At 37.4% G+C, this 16,852-nt stretch overlaps 1 pseudogene; it reads left to right on the forward strand.

The window, feature by feature from the left end:
• The window catches only part of LOC122347969, a 153,688-nt pseudogene that overhangs the window by 122,548 nt on the left and 14,288 nt on the right, over positions 1 to 16,852 (forward strand).

Raw genomic sequence — 16,852 nt, forward strand, 5'->3', positions numbered from 1 at the left:
CCCCCACCCTACTGAACGCATCTGAGTCTGTCTGTGTTTTTTGTGTTCTATATTTAGTTCCTCCCCCATCCTCACACACATTTAGTCACAGCGCATTCACACCGTTGCCATAACACATGCGAATCAAAAGCGAAGACAATTAATCACGGAGGCAGTGTCACACTCACCATCAAACTCTTCCTTGTTTTGTCTCGTGCACGCAAACTCTGTTCAGCACCACGGACAGCGAATACGTGCAGGCAGGCGGAAATGCAGCGTTCGCTCTGCACTGAAAGTTTGTGGCGTTGGCGATTGCTGTTGTCTTCTTACCACGTCTGTTAATACGCTTTTTCAGTTTAGCAGAGAAAGAGAGATAGAGAGACAGATGGATGGATGGAACGATGGATTACTTGACAGGCCTCTATTTATGCGCTAATGGCTTCACACATTGGGGAAGTATGTGTGTGTGTGTTTTGGTTATGCTTCTTTTTTTTTTCAAGAACCGTGTTTGTTCTTGAACAGATGTCAATTACGCTGACAGGACTATACTTTGCTTTGTCACACCCCACTAGACAGACAAAAAAAGGCCTTTCATTAAACTGTCTCAGACCTTTATTTTGCATAGAATTGTGCGCATTCACTGTAATTTGTTTATTTGTTTGTTTGTTTGTTCATGTGTGTTGCTCTTTGTGCAAATTAAGAGATTGCGGACAGTCAAAGGCCAGTTTGAAATAGGCTCACTTTGCCACAGGGCTGTTTGGACGTTTGAAGTGCTTAACAAATATTCTGTTTATCTAAAAAGCACACACACACAATATATATATATATATATATATATATATATATATATATATATATATATATATATATATATATATATATATAGAGAGAGAGAGAGAGAGAGAGAGAGAGTTTGTATAAGATGGGGTCAGATCTGTCTTTGATGTTGCTTAGTTTATTATTTTTCTCTCTAATATCAGTCAGTTTTTGGCTTTGGTTCCTGAACACAGAACAGATGGACAGCTGGAAATAATGGTCTTCAGCAAGTTGTGAGACATCACTAGAATTTCTTAATTCTCTGTAGATTATAACATGAGCTCAAGTTTTCTGTCTAATTATTAGAATATATCTTGGTTGCATATGCTGCAAATTTCATTGCATGCACTTGCACACATATGCACACGTTCCAACAAAAAGTAATTCATATGAATCAATTGGTTTAATCCAATCTTCTAAAGATTAATGTTTGCTTTATGGGATCTTGTTCACATATCAACATGGATCAGTGCGCATTAAATAAAGAAATACTTTTGCAAGTACCAATGAGACTGTTTTCAATATTGCTGCATTGTAGTGTTTGCAATATATGCTGAGCTCTGTGTGCAGTATCTGTATAAATCAGTGTTTACTGCTCAGTTCATATGGATTACTTTAAGGGTTTTTAATTGAGTTGAACTGAACAGAATTGAATTGCGGTGAATTAGTTGAATTGGGTCAAACCGAAATGATCGAATCAAAGACTGGGAAGAATAAGTTAATTCAGTCAAGAGTAATGAGTCGAGCTAAGTAATGTTGAAACAAATCGTATGATCAGAAATAATCAGTTGAACCGAACTGAATTCAGGAGAATGTAGTGGAGTAAAATCAAGGAGCAAAAATAATGAAGACCAAGAAGCATCGACATGATTAAACAGAAAACAGTTTGAGAGAAATAGAGGAATAAGACCGCTGTGAAAGCTGATCTGTTAAATGAGGCCAAAAAGCAAAGGCTGAATTTGACCCATGGGCCTGACAGGAGTGAACGACAGCCAAATTAGAGCAAGAATGACATGAAAAATAAAAATAGTTCTTTATCTCAACCAAACTCTTTTCTTCTGTAACATACATGTACCAGTGAAACTAATTTTCCCATTTCCTCTCTCATTCAGATCTTTCCTTAGTGCTTCAACTGTGTTCTCTCGAACTTTTCTTTTCATAACTGTTCATCGCTCATCGCATTAGATCCAACCAGGATAGGAATAGGAGGAAAAACTGCATTAAATCCTCCATTAACTCCTCAGCTTCCATGGGAATCCTCTTGAGAAATCCTCTATTTTCTCTCAAGTTTTGCTTGGTAATTGGGTTTTGATCCCCTTGTAGAACACAATGTGTGACGTATGTGAGTAGAGGGCATCCCTGTGTTTGCAGGAATACTGGCAGCATAGTAGAGACAAATTGTCAGTCAGTACAGTCAGCTCTGAAAGGGATTGAATTCAGATCTAACATCATTGCTCTTTTTACCACGAGATCTTTACTTTGACATCATCTTCTGTCTCTCCTGTAGTCTCTTTACACTCTCAAGATCTCTTTTTGTATGTCACATAAAAATACACACAAACCCCCATCTCTTTTCTGTACTTGCTTTGCACTTGTTTCTTTCTGTCATACGACACATTCCTGTCTCATGGCCCATTGCGTACGCTAAAGCAGTGTTTATCGGTGCAGTGAGCGGTGTGCACTGCTGTTTTGATAGCTGCAGTCTAGGGGCCTATTCCAGTGCAGGAGCTCTGTTATGGCCTGAACTGCAGCTGTCTGAAATGCTAATGCATTTATAGATGCCATCAGCAAAGGACCGAGTGCTTTCAGACAATACAGATTACAATGCAAACTTCCCACGGCCTGTGAGAGTACTAAACAACGCTGCCAATGAAGTGGACAGTTATGGGCCCCAGTTGATCTTGATGCTTTGTTCTTCATTAGCATCACGATAATGTTTCGCATTGTATCTGTTTGTTTGTTCATTTGTTGCTGGTGTTTGTTAAGGAAAATATAATGATCATTGGTCATACTTAGGATTAGTTGGATGGTGAAAGGATAAAATAAAATAAAAATCCTGGGAGACCGCTGTCCTGGAAATCTAACCAAAGTCTTCAGGATTACTTGGATTACAAGCAGATGTATTTGATTAGTAATGAAACTAAACTCTACGGGACCAGAATTACCCATCCCTACTCTAAAGCCACTTAGCACAACTATATAGCAACACTCTAGCAACCACATAACTGCATTGTAAGCCACTCAGAACAACTTGATGACTATAGAAACACTATAACAACCACATAATTGCACTCAGAACATATTAGGAACATGGAAATAGTTTTGCAATGGCGTTAAATAATTTTGTGTGTTGTGACTGTCAGTTGATTGCCTAAATTCTATTGTCTGTCTCTCTCTCTTTCAGACTAATATCCCTTTCCTGCAGAATGTATTGAGCAATAGCCAGTTCCTGTACGCCACAGTTGACACCCAGTTTATTGATGAGAACCAGAAACTTTTCAACCTCAAACCTACACAGAACAGAGCCCAGAAACTCCTGCACTATCTGGGTCAGTGTGTGTGTGTGTGTGTGTGTGTGTGTGTGTGTGTGTGTGTGTGCACGCATTCATCATTGTTTCACACCTGTGATAGCCTAAAATGTATGTGAATGCATTTGTGTTTAAACATCTGCTGTTTTTCTCCATAGGTCACATAATGGTAAATGGACCCATGACTCCTATTCCAGTAAAAGCCAAGTCCTCATCCATAGATCCAGTTGTTTCTTCTGTTTCTCTGGGTATGACACACGCACACACTACTTTGAAACTGTACGTCCCCAAGATACAAATTATTCTTTATAGTTAAAAATTGTTCTTTAAAAGTTGCTCAGTTTCTAGATGGGTCAACTCTTTGAAAAATGCAGGAAAATGTTGTCAATATTTAGTTACCCTAAATTTATTCCATTAAACTCAACAAATGCAAAACTTTAAAGAATGTTCCAACTAATCTCAGTAATGTAACTATTTAACTATAAACTATAAACATAACTGATTTTATATTAATGCTGATTCATACAAAACCAAACAAAAAAACACATGAAGGTAAAAATCTAATACCTACATATGGACAGATTCTACAACAACGTACAAATGAAATCATGGAAATGCATAAGTATCTGCACCCAATTCTGTAAAATGTAAAACGGTGTGTTATTAGAGTGTGTTGCCTGTGCATGCTTTCACGTTCCATTTACAATGCATGTAAGAATGAGAGTGAAGCTTTTAACCTGCAGAAAGGGTGAACGCACACTATAAAAGCATCATTAAAGGGGTTTATATGACCTGGGAACTATATTCTAAGTATTTTGAATCCATACAATAGTCCTGTGTGAGGAAGAGACACAAATTTCAATGATTATTCACAAATAATTCTCCCCTGAATTGAGCTGTTAACTGTTGCAACCACGTAATTATCCATTATGTTAACCTTGAGAATCAAACCACACTTTGCTTCTTTTCTTGTAGGTTAAGCTTTTCAGTGAATAAAGCCTTTTTATTCCGCCTGTTTCTCATGCAAGGCTTTCATACGACTTCAGAAAACATACAGCAAGTCATTCAGACTGCTTTCATAAGACTTATACAGTGTTTTTTGCATTCTTTAGGAAAGATGCCATTCCAAAACCATAACACATTTATTCATCTATCTAACTATAGATAAGCAGCAAATTAGAAGATCATTGAAGCAAAAGTCATGCTTAATGGTTAGTTAATAGTTAGAACGGGTTCACCAACTAAACATATGACTGATTGTTGTCTGTTTATTTGAGCGAAAGTCTAAATCAAAGAGTAAATGAATAATTTTTGGCTAAACTATCTGTTTAATTTAGTAGCATTCTTCTTCTTAGATTATCTTAGGTTTAGTTTTAGTTTAGTTTTACTCCCCAGTGCTGCACACCCATATCTCGGGTTACGTGCACACTTGTCACATCAAAAGTGTACTACTACAGATGTCAATGGAATTCATAGTCTTGTTTCTAACTACCCTAAACATTGGCAGCATTCCCCCCCACTGTCTCCTCTCTCTTTTCTCTCTCTCTTTGTGGATGAACGAGAGTGTGATAATGCAGCTCTAATCCTTCCCTTCTCTCCTTCCCTCTGCCAAATGAAAGAGGGATCCGGCCACATTAGAAATCTCATTACAGGGGTTTAGGTGTGTGTGTGAGCCGCATACCACGCTCCCTCTGTGTGCGAGAGAGAGATTCCTAGGGGATAGATATGTGTATGCATATGTGTGTGCAATTAATTTAGCCAATTTTCTCCTATTCTCATTGGCATACCTCTTTTCGTGTTTGTTGAACATGATATGTAAACTAATTCCCAAAGGACCCTTGATGGATTGTGTGCGTCTAAGTATGCACACCCAAAAAAAGTTTCCCCACTTTCGGGATCATTCGTTGTGCATTAGAAGCGAGTTCTCAGTGGGACTGGCTATAGTTTGTAGAGCATGTACAAAATCGGCCCCCTACACAATTGGACCAAATATGTGTTGTGTATGTAGGTGTTTGTATGGAAAAGGTCTTTCATGGGATAAAAAATGCAAGTGTCTGTGTAAGTAGGTCACATCTGTGGTAGGTGTATCCCAAGCCTCATGAGATGCTCCTCTGCATTGTGTGTGTTGCATATGCGTTTCAGACACACAATGAGCGATAAATAGGCTTTGGCCTTCATCTTTCCTTTCATATGGCCGCCAGCGTTCCATACAGAGAAATTCCCACAGCAACACATACATTTAGACCCACATGTGGGTGTATTTATGCCTTGAAATATGCAAATCTATGCATCAATGTCTTACTTACTGCACTTCTATCATTGGTTTCCCTCGTCCCTTTTATCTCGTACTCTCTCTCATTGGGCAGTGCGATTTGATTTGATTTCTGCTAGAATAAGCTAGCAACCCCCAGAGTTTTTTTAAGCGTTTGCCTCATTTGCATTAATAGAGAGAAACTGTATGTCCGACTTTGTTTGTAATGGAAGTTAACAATACCAACACCTGCCTGCTGAGTTAATGGCCCCTCAAACTGTCACATCTGAAACCTATAAATAGTAGGAATTTCCCATTGTCTCTTGGTTGGCAGGTTCTCGTAGCTTTGGCACTGACCCGTGAGCTCCAGGCGGAGAAACAATGCTTAGGTTTAGTAGAGAAATGTGGTCTGGTTTAAACTATTCAGCGCCTCATTATCTTCCTGTTCTCCTCAACAAACATTCATGTGGTGTTCCTGTTCTTATTTCAAGTTTACTTTGATTGGCTGCCAAAACGAAACGTTGCATGACAGGGAATCAGTGAGGAGTGTCAGTGGCACTCATTTAATTGATCACCTGCTTCAAAGCTGTACGTGTGACAAGCTCACAATGAGAAGCCGTCGATTACTGCGACGTCAGTCTATAGCTGTTTGTCAAAGACTGTCAGTAGTTAATAGTAGATAAATAGTAGATACAGTCCCTAAGGGTGTGTGATATGTATCTGTGATGCTATTGCAATTGTCATGTAAATGTGTGAGGCGACGGGTAGCTGTATCACAAATTTTTGCAAAGAAAAAAGCCTTAAGAATGCACACATTCACTATATGATTAACTTATTAAGCTGTTTAAATGCAAACTAATTTTATCATATATAAAATAAAACACGGTGTGGTTTATATTTTATCATGTATAAACATAAACACATACTGTGTGGTGTTTATATATATATATATATATATATATATATATATATATATATATCGGGCATATCAAGCGTATAATAATCTCTAGCGATTATCATCGATTTGATTACAGAGACCGTCTCTGCATTTAATAACAAATACTTCAATCTTATCATTATACATCCCTATCATTGTATTCTCCTGTTTTATACTGTTCAGTGCTTTGATACTGATAATCTGTATTGTTAAAAAGCGCTATATAAATAAAAGTGATTGATTGATTGACATACTGTATAGTATGCAAACAAAAACTTTTATTTTGGATGTGATTTAATGGTTTGACACTGCTGCTTATTATATTGTAGATAGAAAGCCAAAATATGTACACTATTGTCAATATAGGCTGAACCTTATGAATGAAACCGCTGCATGAATGATTCAATGAGTCTCTCATTTAGTGAATTATTGTTATTGTCAAAATTGACCAAATCTCTTTTATCAAGATGTTGATCAAGTGGCGTTGTATGTGTGCTGCAAAAAAAAATATTTTTTCATTCCTTGCAGGTGAGCCGCCCATGGGCTTCCGTGATGTCCTGTTGAAGGAGGGTCCTGAGGGTTTTGCTCGGGCAGTTAGACAGCACCAGGGCCTTCTACTGATGGACACTACCTTCAGAGATGCCCACCAGTCCCTTCTGGCCACTCGTGTCAGGACACACGACCTCAAGAAGATTGCTCCGTTTGTGAGCCACAATTTCAATAATCTTTTCAGCCTGGAGAACTGGGGGAGGCACGTGACACATTGACACACACTCTAGCCAAAATACATGTACATTCAAGGTTTTTTTGGATGTTCCCCAACTCTGCGAGCGTTTCGGCTTACTGAGGATCACTTGACATGATCTTAATATCTCTCTCGCTTTCTCTAGGAGCTACATTTGATGTAGCAATGCGTTTTCTGTGGGAATGTCCGTGGAAGAGACTTCAAGAGCTCCGAGCTCTGATTCCCAATGTCCCATTTCAGATGCTACTACGTGGAGCCAATGCTGTGGGATACACAAACTACCCTGATAATGCAGTTTTCAAGTGAGATCACACATTTCCATTGGCTAATGTTATTTTCTATCCTGTACTCCTAATTCTACCCTTGCAGAAACCTTTCTGCAATGTTTAAGATATTGTTTATTAAGCTGTTTTCCTTGTGGGTGCTGTTGGCTTGTCCACACAATTTAGGTGATTACATTTGTAGGCACAAAATAAACACACACGTACACAAAAGAAGGCAGTGCATGTACTGAGCTATAGAGCGTTGGAGCTGATATCAGCAGTAAACAATTGTAGAGCTCTTCACATTCATTTTTTGTATATTATTTTAAATGTTAAGCTAATAATTAACATCATGTACTGTACACACAGTATTTAGGATTGTCTCTTAAGTTCTTAATAGGCAAAGTTTGCTCACAAATGTTGTACTACTTTGATAAAGACTCTCATATTAATTATACTGGATGAAAATAGAGAGAAAATATAGAACATAGATGCATCATACCCCTAACAGCTTCATAGCACCACAGTCTCAAAACTCATTATCAGCCGCAGATCAACATGCTAAAAGCCTCTCAGCATATCTTAGCAATCACATGGAAATGCTCTTGTGACCACACTTTGTCATAGCTGCGACTGTCTTAAAATCTGCGCAATTCGTAATAAAAAAAAAACTTCCAATGATAACTGTTGGAAAGTACATAATATCCTTGCAGGCACTAAAATGTCTGGTGTCAATGGCTTGACTTGAATGTGCATTCAAACAAATGTCTCTCTTTGCTCTTATAACATCGTAAATGTCAGTTTTGAAGGAGTTTGCTGTAGAGCAGAGCTGACAGCCTTATTTCTGTTTATCCTCTCTCTTTCTTTCTCTAGATTCTGCGAGGTAGCCAAAGAGAACGGAATGGATATCTTTCGTGTTTTTGACTCCTTGAATTACATTCCCAACATGCTTCTGGGGATGGAAGCAGCAGGGGCGGCCGGAGGCGTGGTGGAGGCGGCCATTTCTTACACGGGAGACGTGTCTGACCCCATGAGACAGAAATACTCACTGGAGTACTATCTGAAGCTGGCCAATGAGCTAGTAAAGGCTGGAACGCACATACTGGCTATTAAGGTAGATCACGTGTACAAGGAAAAATCACACATGCTGAATTGGCCTGACAATCATATGTTCCACCTTCACAGAGGTGAAAGATTTGCTAATATAACCGCTGTTTTTTGTGTCAGGACTCTTAGCATGATATTTTCAGCAGTGTTTGGCAGTCACTCAAGGGTGTAATGACTGAAGGCATTGACAGTAATACTCATTCTCGCTCTGTTATTTCTGTTTCTTCTCTCTTTTTCTTTGTTGAGCTGCTGTAATGACAGTGATCGTCATAATGTGATTTTCTTTTCTGTGGGGTGCACTTGAGTGGTTAAAAGCAGCTCTGCTCTCTTTGCTTCCTAGGACATGGCTGGCCTGCTGAAGCCCGAAGCCAGCCGTTTACTGATTGGAGCATTGCGGGACCGTTTTCCTGACGTCCCTATCCATGTTCACACTCATGATACTGCAGGTGCGGGGTCGCCGCAATGTTAGCCTGTGCAAAAGCAGGTGCAGATATAGTCGACGTAGCAGTGGACTCCATGGCAGGCATGACCTCTCAACCAAGCATGGGTGCCATCGTAGCCTGCACTAAAGGAACCAAACTTGACACTGGTGAGTGGACAAGAAATGTGTGAAGTTGTGGTTACATTAGCAAATTTTACTAGACGTTTCACAAGCAAAGAAAGCTTTGTTGTCAGTAGCATGGTTTTCACAAAAGTCACTTTCAACCTGGCAGCTTTGTTGAACGCAAGCTAAATCTGCGGAGGAACTTTTTTGCCCTTAAGCGGAGCTCCCAATCGCATGCGTTCCTCTTAAAATGATTGGGTTTTTGCAAACTGAGAAAATCCCCCAAATAGCAATAGATATGTAAAGCATGAAACATTTATTCCATCTGCTTTATTGTTTAGTTCTTGGACTATGTAGACAGACACTATGACATCTTTATCCACTGCATTTCATCTGTAGTTCAGCTTAAAAAAAAGAGTAAGAGGATAGTGGGTAGAGCACTTGACATATCAGCGCTTCGAGAAACCCAAGTTTGACTGGAGGACTTTTTCGTTCCAGTTCCAGTTTCTATTCTACTATCATCTGTCTCTCCTTTTGTCAAATAAAGTCAGTGCTCAAAAATCTAAAAATATTATAAATGTATTTATATACAATACCTTTCTAAGGTTTGGGGTCAGCAACAGTTTTGAGCGTTATGCTAAAAATAACGTTAGAAACAGTAGTATTTTTAATTATCACTATCAAGGAAGAACTCTATTCTATTAAACTGCGATATATTATACATATTCTACTCTTCAGTATCGCTTGATTCTTTAGAAATCAATCAGATATGGAGCGTTCTTGAACAACATGCGACATTTGGTTCACACTTTCATTTACATAAAGTTTGTTTCTGGCATAAGTCAGTAAATGTGCAGTTAAATTCAACAAGCTGCCCATGATCAGTTTAATGTTGCTTAAGTTGCAGGCAGCTCAATTGATTAATGATGTCTAATTAGTCAAGTCGCTAAGCTCATTAATCAAGGGACCCAGTAGAGGTTGTCGTCATATATCAATACATTTGTACTTTTATACAGTTGTGTGCATGTGTGCTGTAGTGTCCATGTACTGTCCTGAGAGGCATGTTAAACAAAAGGCCTGCAGTAGCAGGGAAAGGAATATGTTGACACACCTTGGACAAAGACTAATGACAGAGAAAAAAGAGAGCTAGTGAATCTTCCCATTCCTCTTCCCCATCTTCTTTTTAACTGCACTTATTTCCTTTTTCTTCACTTCATTACCGTCAAAGTTAAATCATAGCTCCTCTTCCCAGCTTTTCCCTCTCTTACCCTCTTCTGTCCCCCAAATATGGTTCCTCTGAGGCTGTGTGGTTAGATAATGGCCTCTGCACTTCAGCTTCAAATTCTCAAGAGTATAATCTTATGTTCTTCAGCAATCTGTCATGTAGCCACACCATACCCAATAATCTGTCAATGTCTCTCTTTAAAAACTGAGATAATACCCCAACCCCCACCCAAAAAATTGTTCCAACGAACATAGCCACCACAATGAAAGTTCTGGGTGGTTGCCAGAACGTTGCTATGCGGTTGCTAAGGTGTTCTGGGTGCTTGCCAGGAGCATCACTATGCAGTAGCTGAGGTTGTTAAGGTGGTTGCTTATAGACTCAGAGAAGCGCTAGATATGGCTGGGGTACATCTTACATTGTAAGTTAATGGGATAGTGATAACATTTTAGTTCATTTTAGTTTAGTTCATAGAGTTGTTACATGTAATGGAATTATATAATTTAATTACAAAATAGACGTAATAAATATATCGTTAAGTTACAGTTAATTATGAAAATGTTAACAATTGCAAAGAATATTAACACGCTCTTTCAGATTTGGCTGATTTCTGTCCAAAATTGCATAAACTGCTTCAAAATGTCAGACATCAATGTAAACACTGATTTCAAAAACAGTATCATGGCTATTAAACTTGTCTTGTTATGATTTTAAATCTAAAAGTGAAAAGAGGTGCTAAAGTCTGATTTAGTGATGGCTGTGCATTAAAGTTAAACTATTGTAACCCTAATTTAAGTCGTTAATGGTTTTGAAAAATCTGACAGTAATTAGTGTTAAGTACCACTGTAAGGTTAACCCTTCAATTAGGATTAACAGTTTAGCAAAATATAGAAAAAAAAAATTAATAAAAAAATGAATCAAATGTACTCAGTTACATTACTTTATTAAAGTAAGTAAAATCGTTTCAGTACTTGCTACGTTTTAAATAGAGCAGCTTGTAATCTGTAACCTATTATATTTCCAAAGTAACCTTCTTAACACTGCATATTAGCATATTTCTAGCACATTAGCTGTTTTTAGTACTTAGAAAGCACTATTAATGCCCTATTCTGAATTACCAAATTTTAGATCCCTTAATCCTCCTCAACCATAAACTTATTAACTGATTTATTATTAACAAGCAGCAAATTAGGAGTTTAATGAGATAAACATCATTGTTAATTGTTACTTAAACTTTGAAAAATAAAGGAGCTTCACAGAAGAACCTTTGTGTTTAAATGGTTCCATAATGAACCTATAACATCTGAAGAACCAAACCCAGAAGGTTCTTCTGTGGCATCGCTGTGTGATAGTGAGAAGACTTTTTTCTACTGTGTAAAGGCTACACAGTTTGCAGTATCATTCATGTCAGCAGCACAGATTGTGCAGGTTTACATTCTGACCTTTAAATCTTAGAGCTAAAGGGCCCAAACCTTAAAGGTCTGTTCACACCAACACAAATATGTGGCACAAAACAGATGCAATTTGTCTGTTCTGATAATCTGTCTGTTTTGCATAAAACAACTCTGATGAGCTGAAAGAAAAGCAATTTCACTCTTTTACATGGATACAAAAGATAAAATACCATGGTTACCCCAGATAAGATACGAACACGGTACACTTTTCATTCCGTTAAATTACATTCATACGCATGTGAATGCTAGAGTCTGTACATCAAGCTTGTGCAAAGAAATTTGTACATTTCACTACGTTCTCAAGTTCCACTTAAATGCTCTCTGACCTGAGAATTCATATAATGTGAAGACATGTGACCAGTCGAAGATTGCTATGTCAGGCTGTGACCTCTTAGATGATTGAACACAAACTGTAAAGCTGCAGATTTGCAGTGCTGCAAAGAAAATGGAGTCGAATGTGTGTGTGTGTGCATATATTTGGAAATGGTTATTTTGTCTCATTTATACATTTATTTAGTTATTTGTTTAGTTATACATTTATTAGTTATATATACAGTTGCTTTACAAAACAGTTAAAGCACAGTTTAAAGCTTTTGGCTCTCTCAAATCTCTATTAAAAAGAAAAGAAATAAGCACATGCAAATGTCAATCTGAACAGATGTTATTATTTAAATAAATATTGTAAACTTATTTTTGTCATATATTATAGTATATGTCATATTTTTAGACAAGAGTGACAAACACAATGCAATAGTCCAGATATTGTGTAACAGATTATTTAAAAAATCTTTTTTAAGATTTCCTTTACAAACAGCTATCTACATTAGTACACTATATATATATATATATATATATATATATATATATATATATATATATATATATATATATACATCCAAAAATGGAAAAAGAAAAATGGAAGATGCTGCAAAAAATGTGTGAGATTACAATTGAATATAGATATATACAAGCCATATTTCTTTTGTGCTTTTCTACCACCTGAGCTTGTGTGCCTCTTTTGTTAAGTACACAGTTTTTTTATTCATGAGCACATCTGTTGAGGTAATTGGTCATGGAAGACCTCTAGTTTCTTGAAGATCCCTCATTCCCCTCTCATCACTCTCTCTTACTGTCATTGGTTTCTCTCTAGTGTATTTCACTGGTTAATTTAGTCGAAAGTGTAGCAATCTAGCACGGGTAAAGCTTTATCTCACTGCATCAGCCATGAGAAGAGTTTGTTATTAATGCTGTACCTGCACTCCACGTCCTCATACTCGTCTTCTGTTCATTTGTTAGTTTAGTTTACTTTTTATTTAAATTTTTTTATTTATTTATGACATTTCTGTCTGCATTGCCCCATCTTGCTGCCCTGCTATTGATTTGTGCTCTCTGGCTGATTTATTTCTTTTTCTCTTTCCTCTCTTTTCCTTTTAGCAAACTTTGTCTCTCAAATATTCTTTCCCTTCATTTGTTCTACCCCAGGCGTCTTTTTCTTTATTTCCAGTTTTCGCCCGTTCTCTTTCGCCTACACTCATCTGTCCCTATATGTTTGTTTTGTTTTTGTCATTCTTTACTGTATCTTTAAGTTCATTTCTCCCATTTCCATGTATTTCCATGCAGTCTTCAAGCCCACTGCTTCCACTAACACTTCTCTTTCGTTCTCCATCTGTCACTTTTCTCTACATCTCTCAGTTCTCAGTGGAAAGTTTGGACTCACTTTACAATCAAACCTTTTATCCCTCTGCAAGCCCTTTATGCTTCACTTTTACAAGATCTCTGTTTGACTCTCTCGCTCTCTCTCTATCTTTCACACACACACACATACACACTTTCCAATGTTGTGCAAATCTTTATTGAGTTTTCTTTATTTCAGAACATTTATGTTTTAACCCTTTTTTTTTTTTTTTAGAAACACAAACGATATAATTATGTCATATAATTGCGCTGTTGTGTATTTTCCTGATGAAAGAACATCTCAAACCAATGTTTGCTGATCTTAGCTGCTTAGCTGGACTCCCATGCAGAAGCCTGTTTCTGACTTTGCATACAGATCCATAATTGCTACTTTTATTATTGCAACTTCATATCTCCCAATAATGACTTAGTCTCAGTGTGATTTGGTATCTCACAGTTTGACTTTATATCTTACAGAATGATTTTTCATCTCACAATGCCACTTTGTTTTGCAATCTGACATTATTTTAAGCTGTATCCCCTATACTGCCAGCCTGATCCAAGTGGGTGTTAAATTAGCTGGTCAGCTAACTGCTCTCCTAACTGAAAGTACTCAAAACCGATCTAAAACCATCAAAACAGACAGGAATAACAAAGGTTTGCCACACTAGGAAACCAGGCAACCACCTTGGTCTGCAAGTGAATTGCATTTTGTTTGAGTATCTGGTGTAAGCATTTTTTAGAATATCATGCTTTGAATATCCTATTACCTGACAGATATCACTGAAATAGGTGCCCTGAGAAATCACACTTGTCTCTCGACAGCCAAAAGCTCTGCAACGCAGCAAAATAGTCAGCTAGTCAGAAAATTCGACCGTCATTTATAGTTCATGAAAGCATGCATGCATACATACTAAATACAAATACAGATTCATTTTAGAGGCATTTTTAAACATTTATCTACTGTAGTGCATTGAGTACAGCACACAATGTACATTGATTTCACTTAAAGGATTGGTTACTATTATCTGCTGGAGTGGCGCAAACCCAGCAGGAGCACTGTAATAGCAGGAATCTTTTCGCTGATGACACAGAAGTGTGTTAAAATAAAACCCTAAATGTTTGGCATTGTAGGGAAAAAACAAGGAGGAAAAAAACGAATAAAAATAGTAATGTTTATCTTTTTAATGTTTATCTGAAAGTGTAACGATGCAAACAGGTTTTCTCATAAGGGTAGGTTAAGGGTTGGGGATAGAAATAGAAGTGAGTGTTTGGCTGGTATAAAAAGTAATGTCCCCACGATTCACTGAAACAAACTCGTGGTAGTGGCCTGGAAACTGGAAAGATGACTCTCATGGCATCAGCCTTAATTAAATTCACATTGATTATTACAGACTGACTGACAGGGCTTTTATTGATGGATTTATGGTGTGTTTTGAGATGTGTCAGATGAGGACAAACAGTATCTGTCAGTCAAATGTCCCCAGCAAAAGAAAGACACCATCAGCAAATGCATATGAAAGAACAGGGTGATTCATTTCACCTAATTGATGCTTCCATGTTTTAGTTTAAATGCTGGCCTATATGCCTTTCCTTAGACTTAAAGACAGCTTGAACTTGATTTTAAGACAACAGTGACTAATTACTCTGAGCAGGACCGTATCTTGTTGATTTGCACAACCTGTGTGAATATTAAATTAATATTGTGAATATGGAACAGTAGTATGGTTAAATAAAGGTTTGTGGACAAAAAGTGTGATGTACATCATTTGGAGGATTTTTGATTGTCACATTGCTTTTTGTTTTGCAGCGGTACACATGGAACTATGTGAAGGATCATTTTACAGTTAATACAGACTCGTATAAAGCATGTAAAAGAAAAATCACACAATCTTTTCTCTGATTTGGAAAAAATGAATCTTAACTCCTCAGAAATACAAAGGTACAAAAGCTGGTCACTAAAGCGGTACTTTTTCAAAGGCACACTTTTGTACCCATTTGGTTCAAATATGTACATTTTAAGTACTAATATGTATCTTTAAGATACCAAAGTGAGACCCTTTAGGTGTGACAAACATGTACCTTTTGAAAAATTACAGCCCAGTGACAGCTTTTACCTTTATTTCTGAGGGCGTTTGGATGAAAACATAGCTAATGAAATATATAACTTTGATACAGACAAAAACACTTAAAAGTGAAATAAAATTAGTTTTTAGCACAATCATTAATCTATGGTTGAGTCTAGCAAAACCTATAATTAATAATAAATTATTAATTTATGTTCACCATAGTTTAATCATAGTTTTTTGGTTTTATTTATAGTAAAGTGGTTATTTTCATAAGGGATGGAGCAAGCAGTCACTGCACACACTAGTTTTCAAGAATCATGAGTAGTGTAGCTAAAATTGAAATGGGTCTACAGTAAAGTAGCTGCATTTTGTATACACTACTTCTCCTGTCATGCAGGTGTTTCTCTGGACCAAGTCTTTGGCCTTCACCATGCAGTACTGGGAGTGGCTCGTAAGTCTGTACGCCCCTTCTTGACTGCACCGCCACAATGAAGTCTGGTAATGCAGATGTTTATGAAATAGAGATCCCTGAGGCCAGAATACACCTTCTCACTTCCAGGCCCACAGCATGAGCCTCATTAACAAGTTCAAAGGAGTAAAGAAAGCCTGCACGAAGCCAGCAAGCTGCTGGGAGTTGCCTTATCAAAGTAAGACCTCCAAAATTCTCATTTTGATTCCAAATGTATCACCTCTTTCTTTTAGCTCTCTTTCTTACTCATCCTCCCCTATTCACATACTGGAAATTGTCCATGAGGCTGATGAATAAAGTGGCTTCTTTCTCTTTTCCTATTGGATTTGCTGTCATTTATATTACACAATTATGCTATTCGAGACTCCTGTCCTGGCCAATTAAACCCAGCGAATTAAACATAGCATTAAAAATTACAGCAGAGTATCAAGATACAGATAAAATAACAAATCTAATCCACAAGATTACTTCACTTCAATTTAAATAAGTACATATTGCAAAGTTATTTTAGAACTAATGCACAGTACAGATTCACGGATGTTCACTTCTCATTTAACATGATAAGCCCCTAATGTTCTGCGGTCATCTAACACTTCTTTGGCTAACTTGCAGATCAAGAAGTTCCGCTGTATTTACCACCAAAGGAACGGTGTGAAGACAGTGACCATGGTTGTCAGATGATCAGCCTATTGATCACAGTGCCTGTAGTCAGGATTTACCTGCACGATGTTGGCTTCTGCCAGTGCTGCACTTTGCCCTCTAAGGCTGTATTAACCAATGAGCTTGAAATCGTC

The sequence above is a fragment of the Puntigrus tetrazona genome, chromosome 7 (genome assembly GCF_018831695.1).
Source record: "Puntigrus tetrazona isolate hp1 chromosome 7, ASM1883169v1, whole genome shotgun sequence".
Taxonomy (NCBI): Eukaryota; Metazoa; Chordata; class Actinopteri; order Cypriniformes; family Cyprinidae; genus Puntigrus; species Puntigrus tetrazona.